Source organism: Palaemon carinicauda, chromosome 1 (assembly GCF_036898095.1).
Source record: "Palaemon carinicauda isolate YSFRI2023 chromosome 1, ASM3689809v2, whole genome shotgun sequence".
In the NCBI taxonomy this organism is placed as follows: Eukaryota; Metazoa; Arthropoda; class Malacostraca; order Decapoda; family Palaemonidae; genus Palaemon; species Palaemon carinicauda.
The window spans coordinates 175,771,091-175,785,236 of NC_090725.1; positions in this window are offsets into that span (position 1 = coordinate 175,771,091).

Here is a 14,146-nt window from a genome sequence, read left to right on the forward strand (position 1 = left end):
CCTGTGTCAATTTATTTGATATAATTTTGCATTACGTTCTATGTATATTTATCTGGGATAATTCTAATAGATTGTTCCTTTATGCAAGCATTCTTTGCATTGGTTTATGCTTTCCCTTGGCGGGAGGACTCCATGCCCTGAGGGGACGGTGGCAGATATGCAAGTTTTCCGCCTACTCGGATATAAACCTTTGTCCAATCCAGTATTGAACGGAGAACTGGTCGATATTTCATTTTGACTCAGTGGTTCTTTACGAACTATGCTTTACATGATATAGGGTGAGACCACTATATTGGCTTGTCTGTTATTTATACATAGGTATATGTACTCTACGAGACTTTTCCAGAGTCTAGTAGGACTCTTCCCTGTAGGGGGCAGGAAACACTAACATGGTCTATGGTTAGTTGAAAAGATGTATGACGGTAACATCTTAGGTCTCTAGGTCTAGTTGGCTGGGAAATAACTTCGGGGAGTACGGCACGTTTTGAGAATCTACAGATACAGTAATGCTCTGGTATACTTCCATCAGGACGACATGGCTTGAGCCCAAAAAACGGATTTTGAGCGAAGCGAAAAATCTATTTTTGGGTGGGATGACCATGTAGTCCTGATGGACCCGCCCTTCCCTTTTTGTTTTAAAGGGCTGTAGGGCCCCTCCCTACATACAGTATCTGTAGCACCTCGTGTATCGCTACAAGGAATACAGAAGGCGCCGTGAGCGGCGCAATGCACGCTTACGAAACGAGAGAGGAGAGATACCTTGCAAGCGGCTCTCCTTTCTTTCTCATTTTTGTTTTCTTGCCAATTGACCCCTTCGAAGTGTTAACTCTGTTTGGGGTGCAGATTGCTATGTGGCGTGTCAAGAATACGTCTTCTGATATTTTGCGATATCCCTGGTTCTTTTATTGGGGATATTCGCTCCAGGAGTTAGAATTCTGGGTACCTTAAGGTAAATTCTCTGGGAATATCGCCGTAGTTATAATATACCCAAGGAAGCTACCCTTTAGGAACTTCCATCAGGACGACATGGCCATCACACCCAAAAATAGATTTTTCGCTTCGCTCAAAATCCGTTCTTTTGCCACTATTTCAATATCGTTTGAATTTAATTTTCCCCGGGTTGATCTTTCCTTGGGTATATAGTAGGTAGCCTAGTGTAAGTCGTAAATATCAAAATGCTTATTGAAATCATTTTACAAAATAATTCGAGCAATTATTTTCTTTAGGATATTTAAGAACGGAAAAGAAGTTGCTAGGCAGCTAAATCCAAGATAATCTATATACATACAGTAGTATTCTATAAACCTTGTCTGAATCGTTACTTCATCGTGTAATTGATGGTATTGTTTAAGCAGGAATACCTGATGAAACTGAGTAAAATATCTATATGAAATATAAATAGAAAACTGAACCTATTGTTCAAAATAATTCCATTGAATATTTTCATATATCAATCTAAATGATTTTTCAGAAGTGCACACACAGACACACACACACACACACACACATATATATATATATATATATATATATATATATATATATATATATATATATATATATATATATATATGTATATATATATATATATATATATATATATATATATATATATATATATATATATATATATATATATATATATATATATATATATATATACATACATATTATCATACTATGGTCCCGTTTCTGGGAACCAAACATGTAATATTATATATATTGCAGCTGGCAAATTAAACAACCTCTCGAATTCCAAACTCACCTGTTTGCTTTCATATTAAATCTGTTACAATTGGAAATATCAATACCCGAACTCTGAGACAGTTATATAACTCCCAGGCAGCAATATATAAAACACTGTATCTCCAAAACACTGAAAACAAAACTGAGTAATTATTCTTAAGACTTATTTAAAACCTCCTCTTACTTCGATTTTTTTACAGGATACTGATGATTGAATTAATATTCTCTTTATAAAAATAGATATATTCTATATAAATTACAACACTGAAAGAATTTTAAAAAAAAATCACTTGAAATATCAAGTCTGAGCAAAACTTAGATTAAGACAAAATTGTTATAATCTGAAAATTATATATTCACTTGACTTGAAATATTAAATCTGAATAAGCATTAGACCAAGACAAAAGCTGAGCGATTTTCGACATTTTCTATAATCACAGGTTCAAAACTCACTGCGCCGCTTCATCCTGTTATGTTTTTGATGAGGACACAGAGTATATTTTCAGATAGTTTATTCACAGAGGTCTGAAACAGTTATATACAAAACAGTGTATATAGTTAACACAAATAGGGTTCCTGAATGTAGCTATAAGTGTCATTGAGGGTTTAAACTACACTAAACATAAGGTGAAAATTTCATAGTAAATATACTTTCCTTTCAGAGCCAAGAACTATTGAGAGAAGGAAATACACTGCCAAGGTATTCTTGAAAACCTAGATGGCGTTATATGTATGTGTACACAGTTTCCAAATAGGCAATATAAGAATGAAAATGAATTCATATAACTAATAATTTAAGATGTGTTATAATAAATAACAGTACTGTTCTATAATTTTACCAACAAGACCGCTGCCTAACCTAAGGCTCCCCACCTAGAGTCTTTTTAGTGAGGCAGATTTGCACCGACTCGAAAATTATACAATCACTTGTTTCACTTGAAATTAAATTTTACACACTATTTAATTAGTCTTAACACTCAGTGAATATAGTTAACCAGTTAACGATACAGATACCTTTCACGGTACTACAAGGGCAATTACAAAAACTCTAAGATAATTTTCATAAATACCCACTATGTTTACAAAAACCCATCACACCAAGACTTTGATATTTCACTGAGCACTTAAAAGAATACACTGAGAGAGAGAGAGAGAGAGAGAGAGAGAGAGAGAGAGGGGGGGGGGAGGTGGGAACATGTCTATGACTTAAGGCTGAGATTCTCTATCTGATCTATGCAACCCTATAGTCGCCTCTATATGAAACTTAGCTACTTCCAGATTATTCCAAAAGATCTCGAAGCATCAGGGGGAGGGGTGTTGTTGGCAAAACAACGATGCCAGAGTTTCCACTATGACGTATCGAACCGATCCGCTCTATGGCAACCCTCCCCAGCCAGCTCCGCCCACCCACCGTTCCCAGAAATAAAATAAAAAAACTTCCTAGTACTAGGATTTTCGGGAATCTTCCAAAACACGTGGCATATAACAAATGACTATTTTCTCTCAAACATGATGCAATACATTATAAGAATAGAAAAAAACATTTACATAAGCCTTGTTCCTATCTCCTATGGTCAGATAACACTCTCAAACAGATTACGTAAGACTTCCTAACAAAAATACATGAAATGAAAAGTTAATTCATAAACATAACGTAAATTTACATATACTAACTCGAATGAAGAATGCAATGAAGTTAACGACAAAAATATAAATGAGAGGAACTCATCTTAAGAGATGGCTAATCTCTTCAATGCACATATGAAAACATAGATAAATCATGAATAAACTACTGTATTTACTCGACATTAGACCAGCTTCGTATATATATATATATATATATATATATATATATATATATATATATATATATATATATATATATATATATATATACACATGATAAATCTTAAACATTTAGATGTGTTTTTCATATTTAAAAAAGCCATATATATTTTTGATACATTAATGTCTGGATTCTCTTAACGGCCTTGGAATCAGAGCCGCAGGTGAAATCACACAAAGACAAGATCTTGTGACCGGCTGGGAATCGAACCCTAGTCTGGCAAGCTTGTATAAACAGTGACTACCACTTGGCCTGGTCCGGCAAGCTTGTATAGACAGTGACTACCACTTGGCCACGAAGAAAGGTAAAAGTCAATGATAATTCTTCTGTACTTATACCTGTCAAATTCGGGTGTTTTGTACTTAGAATTGAAATCAACCCATCTTCACCATCGTAGCTAATTGGTAGTTTGTTACTTGGCATTCGATTAATGATAAATTTTGCAGATTTAGACATGTTTTTCATATTCAAATAAGCCATATATATTTTTGATACATTAATGTCTGGATTTTCTTAACGACCTCGGAATCAGAGCCCCAGGCGAAATCACACAGAGACAAGAGCTTTGGACCGGCCAGGAATCGAACCATGGTCCGGCAAGCTTGTATAGACAGTGAAAACCACTTGGCCACGAAGAAAAATAAAAGTCAATGACAATTCTTCTGTACTTATACCAATCAAATTCAGGTGTTTTGTTCTTAGAATTGAAATCAACCCATCTTCACCATCGTAGCTAATTGGTAGTTTGTTACTTGGCGTTCGATTAATGATAAATTTTGCACATTTAGACGTGTTTTTCATATTCAAATAAGCCATATATATTTTTGATATATTAATGTCTGGATTCTCTTAACGACCTCGGAATCACAGCCCCAGGCGAAATCACACAAAAACAAGAGCTTGTGACCGGCCGGGAATTGAACCCTGGTCTGGCAAGCTTGTGTAGACAGTGACTACCACTTGGCTGCGAAGAAAGATAAAAGTCAATGATAATTCTTCTGTACTTATACTTGTCGAATTCAGGTGTTTTGTACTTAGAATAGTACAAAACACCTGAATTTGACAAGTATAAGTACAGAAGAATTGTCATTGACTTTTATCTTTCTTCGTGGCCAAGTGGTAGTCACTGTCTATACAAGCTTGAAGGACCAGGGTTCGATTCCCCGCTGGTCATAAGCTCTTGTCTTTGTGTAATTTCGCCTGGGGCTCTGATTCCGAGGTCGTTAAGAGAAGCCAGACATTAATGTATCAAAAATATATATGGCTTATTTAAATATATATATATATATATATATATATATATATATATATATATATATATATATATATATATATATATGTATTTATATTTATATGTATATATATATATATATATATACATATATATATATATATATATATATATATATATATATATATATATATATATATATATAATACATATATATATATATATATATATATATATATATATATATATATATATATATATTTATACTATTGGAATTATTAGTATTGTTGATGATGTTCTTATATATAACTTAATTATAGAGCTTAGATCTGGGACAACCAAGGGCTTTCTTCTATCCCAGCTTCAAGGCCTCCTTGATTAGCGCCAATTGCTACCAGAGACTGGCATCTCCCCAACAGCCTTTGAGAGCCTTTAAATGAGATTGCTAGCAGGTACAGACACACTCAGTTCAAAATACGATCCAAACCTTAGTGCACCATTATTGGTGCCAAGTGGATACTGTTGAGGGCACCATTGACTGCCAAACCAGCTCACGCGAGGGACGATGAGTGCCAGACAAGCACACAAACACTCACAGACCACCAGCCAAAAATAGTTTTTCGTCAAGCAGTCCCACGACCTGTTCAGATATTTCATACGCCGATATATATATATATATATATATATATATATATATATATATATATATATATATATATATATATATATATATATATATACATTCAACAGATGCACACACATATGTCTCTTGTATGTTAAGTTCAACTATAAAAGACTGCATTTGCTCTTTTTTTCTTTTTTCTTTTCTGGCGGGGTAGGTTAACATTCAACTAGATCACCGTATAAATTCAGAAATTTCCTTACGTTTTGTAACTTTGCATTTCTTATTCTTGCATATCATCACTTTTCTTTGGATTTTACAAGTTTACCTTCATTTCACTTTACTAGCATTCCAGTAAATACTAACATCATCCTAATCTACATATCTGCCGTTTCGTTATAATTTTTCTCCTTAATATTTCATGCGAAATTTCAACTATGTTTTTACCTTAAAAAATCCTTTTATTTGCTTTCTCTTTACTTTTGCTGTACTTTCCCTCACCTGTTTTATGGTCTCTTTATATTTCCCAAACATATTTTACATGTTGATAATTATCTACCATATTATGTTTTGGATGTCTGTTTGCATTTTCTAATGCTAAACATTATATACCTATAATTATGCAACGTTTCAGCGTATTTCCTTGCGATAGTTTATATTTAAGTTATTTCCTGCTCAAATTGTAATTATATATTGGTTAATTGATCACTTTTGTAGCAGTTTTATCAGGATCATTCATTTTTTCGTTGTCATATATTTTTCTATCCAGATTCAATTGCGTCTGTTTAGAGTATTCTTATATAATGATACATTTATTTTTTTCTTTTTGAAGTATCTCGACACTTAATCAGCTTTTATTAGTTTTAGTTGGTTACAAAAGGATTTTCATATCTTTGTCATTATTCTATTCCCTTTTCTGTTGTCATATTTTCATCTTAAATAATTTTAAACTTGGATATGTTTTTAACTTGCCTTCTGTGGTAGGTAAACACATGAATAAAAACGACAAGCAAAATATTCTAATTCACTTCTGTGTTAATTGCCCATCTTAAAGAGGAAAGAGGGATATTTTAATTGCGTTCTGTTTAAAGTAAAGACCTGTCTAAAAGGGAAAAACAAAATATTCTAATTACCTTTTTGTTTATTATAAAGACGGGATTAAATTGAAAAGAAGAATGTTTGAATTGCCTTCTCTTTCGTGTAAAGACCTGTCTAAAGAGGAAAATCAGAATGTTTTAATTGCTTTTTGTGATATGTAAAGACATGTTTACAAGGGAAAAGCAGAATATTTTAATTGCCTTTTGTTTAATGTAAAAACCAGTCTAAAAGGGGAAGACAAAATGTTTTAACTGTTTTCTGAGTAATGTAAAAGTCTGTGTAAAAGGAAAGGCAGAGTATTTTTATTGGATTGTATATAATGCAAATACCTGTGAAAAGGGGATAAGCATAATGTTTTAATTGCCTTCTGTGCTTTATAAAGACCTGTCTTAAAGGAAAAAGAAGAATATGTTTATTGTTCTGTGTTATGTATATACCTGTCTAAAAGGGAAAGGCAGAATATTCTAATTCCTTCGGTTTAATGTAAAACCTGTCTAAAAGAGGGAAGCAGAATGTTTTAATTGCTTTATGCGTTATGTAAACACCTGAGTAAAAGCAGAATGTTTTAATTCCTTTCTGTATTATGTAAAGACCTGTCTAACAGGGAAAAGCAGAATACTATAATTACCTTCTATCTTATGTGAAGACTTGTCTAAAAGGGAAAAATATAATATTTTTATTGTTTTCTGTGTTATGTAAAGGCCTGTCAAAAAGAGAAAAGTAGTGTTTTAAGTGCCTTATGTTTAATGTAAAGGCCTGTCTAGAAAGGGAAAAGCAGAATGCACTGATTGCCTTCTGTGTTATATAAAGACCTGTCTAAAAAGGAAAACAAGAATGTTTTAATTGCTTTCTGTGTTATTTAAACACCTGTCCAAAAGGAAATAGCAGAATGTTTTAATTGCTTTCTGTGTTATGTGAATATCTGTTTAAAAGGGAATATCAGAATGTTTTAATTGCTTTGGTTTAATTCAAAATCCTGTCTAAAAGAGGAAAGCAGAATGTTTTAATTGCTCTATGTGTTGTGTAAAGACCTGTCTAAAAGATAAAAGCAGAATGTTTTAAGTGCCTTGTGTTTAATGTGAAGACCTGTCTGAAAGGGAAAAGCAGAATATTTTGATTGCCTTCTGTGTTATGTAAAAATCCATCTAAATAGGAAAAACAGAATATTCTTATTGCTTTCAGTGTGTCAAGCTTTTATTTGCATAGATGGAAATGAATTAGGCACTTGTTACCTAACACTTTGGCTAGACTGGTATCTAGTAAAAGGAACTACAAAAATTATTCATTTATTAACAATAAATAGAACAACTCATAATAGTAATAGATGACACGTAGGTTGGAATGTGGGTACACTCTTGAAATTGTCTAGATGGCTGAAGATGGTAGATCCATGATGACAGATCTTGTACCAGGTAAGTAAAATGGTACATACAAGTTAAGACAAGATGTCAAACAGGTAAGACACCATAAGACCAGGTAATGTCAAGCAAGGCAGGGCAAGGTAAGGTAGAGTAGAGTGTCTGCAAAATAAATACGCAAACAATAGCTTAGAACAAAAGGTCACTGTTAACATATCACTATTAAACCATAATAGCTTTACAAAATAATTATCTACAAAGAACATAAGGTATGCAACAAAGAGCAAATAACTTCTTACCACGTGAAAGGTTGCGAGGTTCGTAAGGTAGTGGCTATCACTTGGAAAGTAAATCAAAAGTAAACAATAAGTAATACCAAGGACACTAAAATAACGAACAGAACAACCAGCGTCATATATTAAAGCGAATGCAAACAACACCCAAGGATGATAGAATGGACAACCAACGCCATCTACTGGAGGAAAATACAACCAACACTCAGATTCTAGTTGTAAGAAAGGTAATACCTGACACTGTGTTATGTAAAGACCTGTTTAAAAGGAAAAGCAGAATATTTTAATTGCCTTGTGTGTAATGTATAGACATGTCTTAAAGAGAAAAGTAGAATGTTTTAAGTGCCCTCTGTTTAATGTAAAGACATGTCTAATAGGGAAAAGCAGAATGTTTCAATTGCTTGCTGTGTTATGTAAAGACCTGCCTAAAATGGAAAAGCAGAATGTTTTAATTACCTTCTGTGTTATGTGAACAACCATCTAAGAGAAAAAAACAGAATGTTTTTATTGCTTTCTGTTATGTAAAGACCTGTCTAAAAGGGAAAAGAAGAACATGTTAATTGCTTTTTGTGTTATGTAAAGAACCGTCTAGAAGAGAAAACCGAAATGTTTTAAATGCAATGTGTTTATTGTAAAGAACTGTCTAAAAGGGAAAAGCAGAATGTTTTTATTGCCTTCTGTGTTATATAAAGATCCATCTAAAATGGAAAATCAGAATGTTTTTATTGCTTTCTGTGTTATTTGAAAAACCGACTAGAAGGGAAAAGCGGCATATTTGAATTGCCTCCTGTGTTATGTGAATACCCGTCTTAAAGAGAAAAGCAGATGGTTTTAAGTGCGCTCTGTTTAATGTTTAATAACTGTCTAAAAGAGAAAAGAAAAATGTCTTCGTTGCATTCTGTTATGGACAGACCTGTCTAAAAAGGAAAAGCAAAATAGTTTAATTGCCTTCTGTGTTATGTAAAGACCCATCTAAAAGAGAAAAACAGTATTTTTTCAGTGCCTTCTGTTTAATGTAAGGATTTATCTAAAAGGGGAAAGCAGAATGTTTTTATTGCTTTCTGTGTTAAGTAAAGACCTGTCTAAAATGGGCAAACAGAATATTTTAATTGCCTCCTGTGTTATGTAAAAAACCGTCTAAAAGAGAAAAGCAAAAGGTTTTAAGTGCCTTCTATGATATGCAAAGATCCATCTAAAAAGGGAAAACCCGAAGGGTTTTATTGCTTTCTGTGTTATGTAAAGATCTGTCTAAAGGGGAAAAGCAGGAATGTTTTAATTGTCTTATGTGTTATGTGAAGACCTGTCTAAAAGGGGAAAGTAAAATATTTTGATTGCTTTCTGTGTTATGTAAAGACCCGTCTAAATTAGTAAAGCAGAATGTTTCAAGTGCCTTCTGTTTAATGTAAAGACCAGTGTAGAAGGAAAAAGGAAAATGTTTTTATTGTGTTCTGTGTTACTCGAAGTCCTGTCTGAAAAGGAAAAGCAGAATGTTTAAATTGCTTTCAGTGTTATGTAAAGACCTGTCTATACGAGAAAAGCAGAATGTTTTAACTGATTTCTGTGTTATGTAAAGACCTATCTAAAAAGGGGAAGTAGAATATTTTGATTTCCTTCAGTTTTTTTATAAATACCCATCTGAAAGAGAAAACCAGAATCTTTTGAGTGCCTTCTGTTCAATGTAAAGACTTGTCTAAAATAAATAGAGAAAATAAAATGTTTCAATTGCATTCTTGGGTATGTACAGACCTGTCTAAAATGGAAAACAAAAATGTTTTGATTACCTTCTGTGTTATGTAAAGACCCGTGTAAGAGAAAAAAAACCGAATGTTTTTATTGCTTTCTGTTTAATGTAAAGATCAGTCTATAAGGGAAAAGAAGAATGTTTTGATTACCTTCTGTGTTATATAAAGATCCATCTAAAAGGGTAAAGAAAAATGTTTTTATTGCTTTTTGTGTTATGCAAAGACCTGTCTAAAAGGTAAAAGCAGAATATTTTTATTTGCCTTTTGTGTTATATAAAGACCTGTCTTAAAGAGAAAAGCAAAATGTTTTAAATGCGTTTTGTTTATGGCAAAGACCTGTCTAGTAAGAAAGGCGAAATGTTTTAATTGCTATCTGTGTTATGTAAAGACCTGTCTAAAAGGGGAAAGCAGAATGTTTTAATTGCTTTTTGTTTTATGTAAAGATCCTTCTAAAAGGGAGAATCAGAATCTTTTTATTGCTTTCTGTGTGATAAAAAGACCTGTCTAAAAAGCAGATTATTTTAATTGTCTTCTCTGTAATGTAAACACCCGTCTAAAAGAGAGAAGAAGAATGTTTTAAGTGCCTTTTGTGTTATGCAAAGATCCATCTAAAAGGGAAAACCAGAATGTATGTATTGCTTTCTGTGTTATGTAATGACCTGTTTTGAAGGGGAAAACCAGGAAGTTTTTATTCCCTTTAAGTTACGTGAAGACCGTTATAAAAGGCAAGAGCAAATTGTTTTAACTTTCCTTTAATGTTATATCAAGACCCGTCCAAAAGGGAAAAGTAAAATGTATTAATTGCCCAAAGTTTTATGTAAGGACATGTCTACGAGGAAAAGCAGAAGGTTTTACTTCCCGTCTATGTTACGTGAACATTCTAAAATCGAAAAGGAGGATGTTTTAGCTTTCCCTCAATGGTATACCAAGACTTATCTAGGAGCGAAAAGCAGAATGTTTTCATCGTCTTCGGTGATATGTAAAGATCTGTTTAAAAGGAAAAGCCGAATGTTTTAAATTACCCTCTGTGTTATGTAAAGACTTTTCAAGAAGGGAAAAGCAGAATATTTTAAATGCCTTATTTAGTTGTGGCAAAAGAGTGGGGGAATAGAGTAGGTGGATGTAAAAGGGAGCTAGTGAGGGTTGAAGAGCTAATAAAACCGGGGGTAAAAAGTAAATATCAGGAAAGGTTGAAAATGGCATGTGACGAGGTGAGAGTAAGAGAAACTGGTAATTTAGAGGAGGAGTGGAAGTTAGCAAAAGAAAATTTTGTTGGGATTGCAAGTGATGTATGTGGCAAGAAGGTTATTGGAGGCAGCATGAGGAAGGGCAGTGAATGGTGGAATGAAGGAGTGAAGGTAAAAGTGGAAGAGAAAAAGAGGGCTTTTGAAGAATGGCTGCAGAGTAATAGTATAGAGAAGTATGAAAAATATAGAGAGAAAAAAGGTGGAAGTAAAGCGCAAGGTACGTGAGGCAAAGAGGGCAGCTGACCTGAGGTGGGGTCAGGGACTGGGTCAGTCATATGAAGAGAATAAGAAGAAGTTTTGGAAAGAAGTGAAGAGAGTAAGGAAGGCCGGCGCAAGAATTGAAGAGACAGTGAAAGATGGAAATGGAAGGTTGTTAAAAGGAGAGGAGGCAAGGAAAAGGTGGGCGGAATATTTTGAAAGTTTGCTGAATGTTAAGGATAATAGGGAGGCAGATATAATTGCTGTTCCAGGTGTTGAGGTGCCAGTGATGGGAGATGAGAATGAGAGAGAGATTACAATAGAGGAAGTGAGGAGAGCACTAGATGAAACGAGAGTAGGAAAAGCATCTGGTATGGATGGTGTGAAAGCTGAGATGTTGAAGGAAGGGGGTGTGACTGTACTTGAATGGTTGGTGAGATTGTTTAATGTGTGTTTTGTGTTGTCAATGGTACCAGTAGATTGGGTCTGTGCATGTATTGTACCACTATATAAGGGTAAGGGAGATGTGCATGAGTGTTGTAATTCAAGAGGTATTAGTTTGTTAAGCGTAGTTGGAAAAGTGTATGGTAGAGTACTGATTAATAGGATTAAGGATAAAACAGAGATTGCAATCTTGGAAGTACAGGGTGGTTTTAGAAGAGGTAGGGGTTGTATGAATCAGATTTTTACAGTTAGGCAGATATGCGAGAAATATTTAGCAAAAGGTAAGGAGGTGTATGTTGCTTTTATGGATCTGGAGAAAGTATATGATAGAGTTGATAGGAAAGCAATGTGGAATGTGATGAGGTTATATGGAGTTGGTGGAAGGATGTTGCAAGCAGTGAAAAGTTTCTACAAAGGTAGTAGAGCATGTGTTAGAATAGGAAATGAAGTGAGCGATTGGTTTTCGGTGAGAGTGGGGCTGAGACAGGGATGTGTGATGTCGCCGTGGTTGTTTAACTTGTATGTTGATGGAGTGGTGAGAGAGGTGAATGCTCGAGTGCTTGGACGAGGATTAAAACTGGTAGGCGAGAATGATCATGAATGGGAGATAAATCAGTTGCTGTTTGCGGATGATACTGTACTGGTAGCAGACACAGAAGAGAAGCTTGACCGACTAGTGACAGAATTTGGAAGGGTGTGTGAGAGAAGGAAGTTGAGAGTTAATGTGGGTAAGAGTAAGGTTATGAGATGTACGAGAAGGGAAGGTGGTGCAAGGCTGAATGTCATGTTGAATGGAGAGTTACTTGAGGAGGTGCATCAGTTTAAGTACTTGGGGTCTGTTGTTGCAGCAAATGGTGGAGTGGAAGCAGATGTACATCAGAGAGTCAATGAAGGTTGCAAAGTGTTGGGGGCAGTTAAGGGAGTAGTAAAAAATAGAGGGTTGGGCATGAATGTAAAGAGAGTTCTATATGAGAAAGTGATTGTACCAACTGTGATGTATGGATCAGAGTTGTGGGGAATGAAAGTGATGGAGAGACAGAAATTGAATGTGTTTGAGATGAAGTGTCTGAGGAGTTTGGCTGGTGTATCTCGAGTAGATAGGGTTAGGAACGAAGTGGTGAGGGTGAGAACGGGTGTAAGAAATGAGTTAGCGGCTAGAGTGGATATGAATGTGTTGAGGTGGTTTGGCCATGTTGAGAGAAGGAAAATGGCTGTCTGCTAAAGAAGGTGATGAATGCAAGAGTTGATGGGAGAAGTACAAGAGGAAGGCCAAGGTTTGGGTGGATGGATGGTGTGAAGAAAGCTCTGGGTGATAGGAGGATAGATGTGAGAGAGGCAAGAGAGCGTGCTAGAAATAGGAATGAATGGCGAGCGATTGTGACGCAGTTCCGGTAGGCCCTGCTGCTTCCTCTGGTGCCTTAGATGACCGCGGAGGTAGCAGCAGTAGGGGACTCAGCAGTATGAAGCTTCATCTATGGTGGAAATGTGGGAGGTTGGGCTGTGGCACCCTAGCAGTACCAGCTGAACTCGGCTGAGTCCCTGGTTAGGCTGGAGGAACGTAGAGAGTAGAGGTCCCCTTTTTTGTTTTGTTTCTTGTTGATGTCGGCTACCCCCCAAAATTGGGGGAAGTGCCTTTGGTATATGGATGGATGGATTTATTATGAAAAGACCTGTCTAAACTAAAAAAAAAAAAAAACAGAATGTTTTGATTATCTTATGTTGTTTCTAAAGATTTGTCTAAAAGAGAAAAGCAAATCATCTTAATTGCATTCTGTTGGGCTGAGGCTATGCGGAATCAGGAAATGATAGTAAACGTGGTTTCGCAGCTGCATTGCAATTGATTCCAGCGGAAGGAAATACAGATAGACCCTGACGTAGACAATGAAGTTACTTATGTGGGCGGCGCTCAGGCGCTAAAAGCAGCCTTATCTTAACACATCTTACATCTCCCTCTCAAAATATTACGAGGAGGGTAATATTTTCAGAACTTATAAATGGCAATATCAAAAGAAAACATGACAAACTAAATGCTCAACACTCTTAAGGAAAAACATCAGACAAGTACGGTAATTCCTTATCATAATAATTAATGGTAAATTGCTGAAAAGGAGAGAGAGAGAGAGAGAGAGAGAGAGAGAGAGAGAGAGAGAGAGATCAACAGTATTAACATAACATCAAGCGATACAATGATTACATCTGTATTGCAAGATGTGCACTGAAATTGAATTGTGAATGCAACATCAATCTAAAATCGCATAAAGAATATAATTGTGCAAATATGAAATCAATGCACGTCTAAGTGAAGTAAAACAAAACAAAAA